Source organism: Dermacentor silvarum, chromosome 3 (genome assembly GCF_013339745.2).
Source record: "Dermacentor silvarum isolate Dsil-2018 chromosome 3, BIME_Dsil_1.4, whole genome shotgun sequence".
NCBI lineage: Eukaryota > Metazoa > Arthropoda > Arachnida > Ixodida > Ixodidae > Dermacentor > Dermacentor silvarum.
The window spans coordinates 173,505,563-173,514,156 of NC_051156.1; positions in this window are offsets into that span (position 1 = coordinate 173,505,563).

The following is an 8,594-nucleotide window of genomic DNA, read 5'->3' on the forward strand; positions in this document are numbered from 1 at the left end:
ATAATTATAGACCTGTTAAATTAATCAACTCGAATATTATTTTTAGATTAAAAATGTCAATGAGAAAATTGTAGAGCAACATGAGAAACTGCCGATAGAGCGTTCTGTCGCAGAGTACGTGCTGCATAAAAGAGTTTTTCCGAGCGTGAGAGAAGCGATGGCAAACAACATTCCAACAACAGCACTCCAAGCGACGGCAAGCAACATAACCTTGGTTCGGTGCAGCTATGTTGCATTTGTATATATTTAAAGTTAGGCTAAAGTTACGTGAAGCACCCTGTATATAAATTTCGTTAATTTGACATCAAAGTGTACTCACCTAATCGATATATATCTTCACCACGTAATACCGGCACACTCGTGATTTCTATTTAGTAGAGATCGCGCTAGCGCTATTATAAGCAGTTGCCCTTTGGACTCGCTCTGGGACGGACGCTCGTTCGACCCCATCTTCCAGGATCCTGACGTCAGGATCATGACGACAGGATCCTGACGTGTCATGCAGTGTACCGCGGCTACGAACGCTGTGGCTCATACGCTAGTCTATGACGATGGGGCGGACTTGGCGCAGCAAACGCACATCGCGCCGGGCGAAAACAAGACGCTGGTGTCCTTAAGGCTCATTCACACCGGCGACTGATTTGGTTGCGCGACCAAGTTGGTCGCAACGCGACCAGTCACACATGGTCGCTTTTCTTGAAAAGCGACAATTTTGGGCCAGTCGCTTTTCGCTCGATTTTTCAGTCGCGCGACCGCAGTCGCAGAACAGCTGAACCAATCAGATGCGAAGGAACAGGACGTCCGTATACGCTGACGCTTATTTTACGCGGCGATGATATTTCAAGCAGACGTGAATGGCGTATCGTGAGACATTTCGGTTTAGCGACTCATCGGTCGCATTTGTCAGTGTGAACCTCAGTCGCCTTCGGTCGCTTTTTGGTAGCGAGTCGCAAATGGTCGCGCGACTTCCTCAAGTCGCCGGTGTGAATGAGCCTTTACTCTTTGACGAACATGCCGGAGACATTTAATATAGTTGATAATGATATATATATATATATATATATATATATATATATATATATATATATATATATATATATATTCACTATAGCAATATTTACTATAGCAGACCCACCATAGTCACAGCTTCACTGGCTTCCATCTTCACAGTATAGTGGAAGGGTTCTGAATTTTTGTGAAAATAGGGTAGAATATTTTAACCTGCTCAATTGTATTATTTGATTACTTTTATTGGAAGGTATCCTGTTTTTAATGCGCAGGTGTCAACGCCTATGTATCATACCACCAGGAGACATCCTGTAATTGCTAAGATCTAATCAGGCTAGTTCGTGTAACTGATATTTCGAGCGTTGTGTACGTGTGAACATTCTTTTTCTATACGTAAGTGAAGAGGCGTAGGCGTCACCACTCTAGGGGGTTAAGCTCCTCATTTACATTTCAGCAAGTTAGGTTTTCTTAACTGTTACTGATGACAGTGTAAGAATAATTAGCTCCTCTTTCACATCTGAAGGACTATTTCTTGCTTTGATTACCACTACGCTTTCAGTTCTCTGCCGGCTGACAATAAAACAATCATGGTTAGGTAGCACCATTTCAACGCTATATCAAATGAAATTAATAGACAGTTTTAGTTTAACGTTAGCGTAATAGCGGGGTTACGGGAAATAGCGTTACCTTTCCGCAAACGAACTTTTCAGAAAGAGAGTTTTAGTATAGCGTGATAGCGTAGTTTACGTGCGGGACGCTATTCCATTACGCTTTGAATTTCGCATACATAGGGCACCTAAGTCTATGTGTGTGTGCGTCCGGAAAGTGCGAGAGGCAGCGCAATGGAAGTCAGGAGCGCGTTGCATTTTTACTTCCCATGTCCGCCAATCTGCAGCGAAACAGACAAGCAGTACAAGCTGTCTACCATAGCCTCCGAAATGCTCCTATCTCAGAGGCCATACGCCGTCGTCGCGCTTATCTCCCGACTTTACCGACAAGTGGCGCTCGCATCTTGGAGAAAATTTCTCTCGTTAGGCTTAGGCGCGTTTGAAACGAGAAGCGATCTCGAAAATTCCTCAAAATTAGCCATAACACTCTCTCGTCGAAGCGGCACAAGACTAAATAAAAGCCGTGTACGCAGTCATTTGCTACGAACCAAGCGAATTCTACAAAAACAACACCAAATTCAGTTCGAAGCGGGCGACCGGGACCACCGCCATGTTTTACGTAAACTACGTGTTACGTAAACTACGCGCACGGTAAACGGTATGGGTCGTTTAGCGTTCTGCGCATGCGCATTTCGATCACGGTATTCCGGTACGCCCGCTATTCCGGTAACCACGCTAAACTAAAACTGTTTAATAAATGACTAACTATTGATGCATATGCTTAGAAACGTTTCCTAAAAGCCATAATAAAAAAAAAATTTCTCAAGGGAGGTAAAATGCACTTCAGTGTCGAAGAATGTTGGATGGAACAATGAGAACATGAAATTTGAAGTGGTAGTGCAGATATGATTAGTGCATAGAGTCGTAATCGAAAATCGTTTTCAGAGGTCCGGCATGAACATGAAGTAATAAAAGGGTGATAATTAGTGCTAAAGCTGTTTCATGCTCCTACCTTGCAAACAAAAATGTAAAATTGAAATCTCGAAAATAGCCCGCTGATGATTCAAGTTTTCTACTTTTACTGAGTTACGTGTCCACCCCATTCACCGCGTTACCTTTAATTACTTGGCCCGCCATTTCAGGGAAAACATTCTTTGTTCTATGCAAGACGCATCAACAGTTACGCTCCTTGTGTTATTTCTGCTAGGGCCCCTTTCTTCAAAACTTTGAAAACCTCTTCTACGCGTAAAATATTCTAAACGTAAATATAAAAACAGCGCCAGAACGAAACCACTATTTGAATGAGCTTATCGCGCTTCATCTAAAGTGTTACTCTAATGCGTAATGTATCCGTTGTGTCTGCAGTGTAGTAAAATTGTTTCATGCACTACTAGGGTGAATTATTAGGACTAAACACTTCTGTTATTTTACGTTTCTGTACTCCGTCATAATCATACTGCTTCAGATGTTTCTTTCTTGCAACACGGGATCTCCAGTGCTTTAGAAATCAAAAATCTGTCGCGGAACACCAAATGTGATGCTATATAGTTTCACTGCTATAGCCATGGACTAAGGAGCAGCACTCTTTTTTTTAAGTTCTTCTTGCATGATCTGTCTTGTTTACTACGAGGAGATAATCATTCTAAAAGCGAACCTTTCTCTTTTTTTCTTTTTTTTGTCTACCATCCAGTGGCTTTGCCTGGTTCGGTCGGTCGATCGCTGTTAGGGTTCTCGCCGAGTCCTTCTAACTTAAAGAAAGAAAAGAAAGTAACGGTGGCAAAAATTGAGAAATGAAGAAATACAAGACAATCTAAGAGTTGACGCATCTCGGAGCACGAGTTTGGCAGCTATACCTCATAAAAACACACAAAGCAACAAACAAAATTCGACTTCGGTTTTTGATAGAAGAGCCTCTTACGCATTGATGAGATGACCCACTGGCATGGTCCTGAGCGCTTCTAATATATTGCCCTCAGTATTTGTCTTGGCGCGGCTCACTACTTTAGCGTTTTCAGATACTATAATGACAATTACAGGCTACATTTCCCGAGAAAGTGCTCTTGTTGATAGAAATAATTTGGTTTGGCACTTATTTCCTATTTCTTAGCCGCGTGTATACATGAATGCGTCAGGGGCGCATCGCATCGCATTTCTAGCGCATCGAATTCATGTAAACAGCGGTAATGCGCTAGGAAGGCGCATCGCATTAATGCGTGAGGCGATGGTAGATTTACGGGCGCGAGTCGACTCACGCATGTGGCGCTACGTTCTCGGGAGAGTTAATGCGCTACATGTAAACGGCGTCGCATCGCCTTTCCCAAATGCGCTTGGAAATGTCATGCGCTGCTGTCGCACTCATGTAAACGCTGCTCTTTTAATGCGCCGACTTTCATTTTGGAGCAGCAGCAAAATTGCCTATACAGTTAGCTGCTTGGCAGTGAACCATTTTTTTCACGTCTTCAGCACTGTGCGGGCTCACCATTGCTCTGTCTTGCTGGTCGTTTAATTCTGGAGACTGTATTGCAAGGGCCTTTCAGCTTTTGCAGAGTTGGAGGAGACAATTTGTATTATGTACTTCTCACGGGCTTTCTTTATAGATATACGACATATCTATATCTATATAGAACTCTGCTACATGCCACAGGCGATCTACAAAATTATCTCCTACAACAACAAGAACAACAACAACAACTACGGCGACGACATGACTACAACAAGAGAGAGAGAAAACATTTATTTGGACCATCGAGGTCGTTGCCCTTGAGGTCGAGTGGGTGGTGTCCTCATTCCAGGACTCCACTGGCTATGGTTGCTCGACGTACTTGCTGGACGAGAGCTTCTTGTCCCGCCAAGGTATCGCCGGTCAGCTGCACCTCCATCGCTCAAAGGACGTGCTAGGTGCCTTTAAGTGTTGAGGTTTGCCCGGCACCTCCACGAGATGGGAAAGAGTATAGGGCGTGTGTCGCCGCCCCAGGGGCAGATGCCGCGATATGTTTATTTATTTATTTATTTATTTATTTATTTATTTATTTATTTATTTATTTATTTATTTATTTATTTATTTATTTATTTATTTATTTATTTCAGTATACCCTAAAGGGCCTCAGTTGGAGGGTATTACATAGGGGGGAATACAACACCGTCAAAGCTAACATTACAACAATATACAACGTAAAAAAGAGAGGCGAAAAACATTAATAGCAATCACACTCAGCAAATAGAAATAAAACATCTGAAAAAAACAAAAAAAGAACGTCGTAAGCCCAACTTATGTCAAAGTTTCTTTTTCTGAAATGCAAAACAATGCAATGGTTATACAATGCAAAACACTGAAATTTAGCACTACGAAACAGTTCTTTTTAACTGGATTGTGGGTATATCTTGCTGAATCTGTGTAGGTTTGGGAATGTGTTAGTCTGAATTAGTCTGAATCTCGCTCAAGTTGCGCCTCCTCCCTGATGTGGTATGCGTCCAGGAATGCCTTACGCGACTATTTATGAAAGTTTATCCAGCTGGTTGTCGCCGGTAAATAAACCGAAGCTGCGCCATATGCCTGTGAATGGCATTTTTGTTGTTGTTGTTGTGTTGTTGTTGTTGTTGTTGTTGTTGTTGTTGTTGTTGTTGTTGTTGTTGTTGTTGTTGTTGTTGTTGTTGTTGTTGTTGTTGGGTCATATTGTAAGTGCCTTGTTGGCTTTCGTAATACTGATAACGGCTGAGAAGTTTGTAATAGTTATTTTCGCAGCAGAACATTGTTTCGACGCCTGTCGTTTCCGAGAGCATGTTTGCCTCAATACTCGCCAATCACAGCCCTCTTTTCTATTCCACACCCCTTACACCCTGCAGATCAACAGGCTTTGAGGAATGTTACGTCAGGTTTACCCTGAAAAATTTTTATGCCTGTTTTGGGGTTTAGACGTACGAGAATTTTTGCCTGCGTTTTGTTCTGAGCGTTCTTGACCGCTGTTTAGACTCGGAAATATACAGTTTGCCTTCGAAACGGTAGGTATTCAGGAAACCTTAAGGATCATCCAGGTTGGCAATCAACGTCATGATATGTATGGTATTTCGAATGGTCCTATTTTAAACTGCGAGCAGTTTAGTTTTCCAAACCATCATCCGCTTAATTAAGTACAGCTAAGCTAGGACAAAGGGGATTCCCAATTACCCCTGTCCCTCGCCAACATTTGTGCCAATTTTCTCAATTATTCCCCTCCATCTGGTTCAACCCCCATGACTGCGTTTTCCTCTCCTGATATCCATGCTGGGGATACAATATAACTGCGTTTATCTTGTTTACATCTTACACAGCCTGCCCAGCTGCCCAACTGCACATCTTCCTCTTAATCTCAACCAGGGTATCACCTTTACGAGTCTCTGGCGCGGGTAAATCCTACAACAGAAGGAAAACGAACCAGTTCCAGGAAGAATAAAACATGAAAAAAGTCGCGCCTGCTAATGTACACAAGACACACACCGGTCTACCATACATTGGTAGTAAAACATACCATTATAGAGCGATGAGCAATGGAGCAAGCTCACGACCGTGAAACTTTTTTGGGGGAAGTTGCGGAGGCAGCTTCCCTCGATACCGCATTTCCTTCTTTCTTTTTTTTTCGAGAGCATCCTTAACAACGTCAGAATGACTGACGTCATTGACGCAACACAGCATAGCGGCCGATTCTCAGTTCTCCACGTTCATATTTTCTTCAGGATGTGACAAAAATTTCTCTAAAATAGCACAAAATCATCTCCATTTTCACCCCTTTGCTCATCTCATCAGAACTCATCTAAATTGAGTTCTGAATACGTTTCACAACAGTGCAGCTATGGGTACGTGGGACGCAGCTTCGCCCACAATCGTGTGCGCGAACGTGACCCGACTTACAACTAGCTCTCTCCGGATAGCCACAGCCTTCGCACCCTATTTGACATTGGTGTTTTGATTAATCGGGCCACCCAAGCGAGTTTTGTTTGCTTTAGTAATGGGGGCCGTCACCTCTTATGCGCCGGCATTGTACGGGCTATATTATTGTCCCATTATTCATTCACTATTGGAGCCTCACCCATCGTTTTTTTAAGCGCACAGCCGTGGCTGCGCTCCAAGCTGCTGTCTCGCCTGCCTGCGTTTTAGACCTCGACGAAATGTGTACCGCTTTCTCGCTGGTCTCTTGCCTCTCGATATTTTATTTTTTTTTTGCTCGAGCGTTGACAGGCGAGTGGATCGAGTCGAGGGAGAAAGGAGCGGACAAGTGATGTCATTCCTCTAGATAGGTGTTTCCGCGTTTCGGAGTCGCGAAGAACGCAAAGGCGGATTTCGCATTTCAATGCTTCGCTCATACTTTTTCCCTATCAGTGGCCGTGTAGGTGACACACTACTCAGAACCATTAGCGCAGATGAGAAGGAAGACAGCGCCCGACTTGGCACCGCGTATCACCGACTCCTGGAACAGGCAATAGCGGCGCGTAAGCCGTGAAAGAAACATGGGAACGACAGTAAGATGCCCCTGCTTGTAACTCTCCGCTTCTAGGTGCAAGAAAGGACGCGAGTGAATGTAATCGTGCATCCTCTGTGAATTTAAAGCACGGGCATTTCGTTCTATAGGCGCCCAGAGACTCCGAAACGCGTATAACTCGATCAGGCCTTTCCACGGCTCGGGAGTTATGACGTTACAAGTTTAGCCGCGGGCAGTACACATTCCAGCGCGTTCAGGTTTATCCTTCGCTTGCGTATAAGCGAAGCCGTCGATTCTTTATGCATGCAGATAGTTGCACAAAATCCAGCGTGGTGTGGACGGTGCACGAAAGTCGGCGCAGTTTAATAGGTGGTCGATGCTATAGGCGTAGGAAGGAAACAACATGGTGGGTACAGCAACGATGATCAGCAACCAGAAAGAGGACAGACCACATGTTTCGCCAGTAGCCATTCCATACTCAGACCTCGCTCTGACCACAAGATGAATGTTTGAGCATATGCTAAATGATCATGCATTTGGAATTGAATTCACAAAGCTTCTTGTTAGTAAGGGTCCTTTGCCATTTACCAACCCACCTTCATTAATAGTAGGTGGTTGCCTGCCAGCGCGTCTACAGGAAGTACTAGAGAAGGTGCTTGGCTGTAGTGCACACCTCAAGCATGACGCGTTTAGGCGGTGGCATATGGTGGTAGGCCACATTGCTTTATATGCTAATCGCTTACCGTCGACGTTCATCGTAACGTGGGTCCTGCTGGTATTTTCTTGGGGGGGTGTTTTGTTTTTCAGTCGTTCAAAATATTTGTCTATCGTCGCTGAGACGAACACGCCAGCACCGTGGTTGAAAGCCGAAACAAAACGCATGTTTATTCCTAGCAACGCTTGCCTTACATAATGCGCGCTATAACGCGAGGCAAGTCATGATCACATGGTTGCTTTTGACGGTTACAGAGCGTATTTGACTCTGACTCGCGAGTATCCATGAACTGCACTTAGGTCCGACAGCCTCTGGCACTGGAGGGACGTGACGTATGTCTGGCTCCGCATTGGCAGCTCACCACGTTGCAATGCCAGTGACAAACGGCGTAGCACTATACCGACCATGCGAATTTTCCTTAACCCTTTCCTCTGCTCGAGGTAGCAAACCGCGCGTGTATCTGGTTGACCACCCTGCCTTTACTTCTTTATCGCCTCTCTCTCTCTCTTCTGTTTTGAAGAAGCGTAGGTACGCATTAAGTTGCGAACGCTACGACGTAATCTCTGTATAATACCGCAACCGTGCCGCGCGCATATTAAATTGAAGACAAAATTCTCCCTTAAATGTTGCGTACCTTTCCCTCTTCTTATTAGTCCTTCCTTCATGCTGAATTGGATTTACGTTTGCTGCGCTACAATGCGCATGAATTTTTTCCTCAGCATAACAATAAAAAATTATTTACTCGTTCATCGAAAACGAACTATTTTTTAGCATTACATTGGTAAAAGAAGCCTCCATACAAGAATTCTG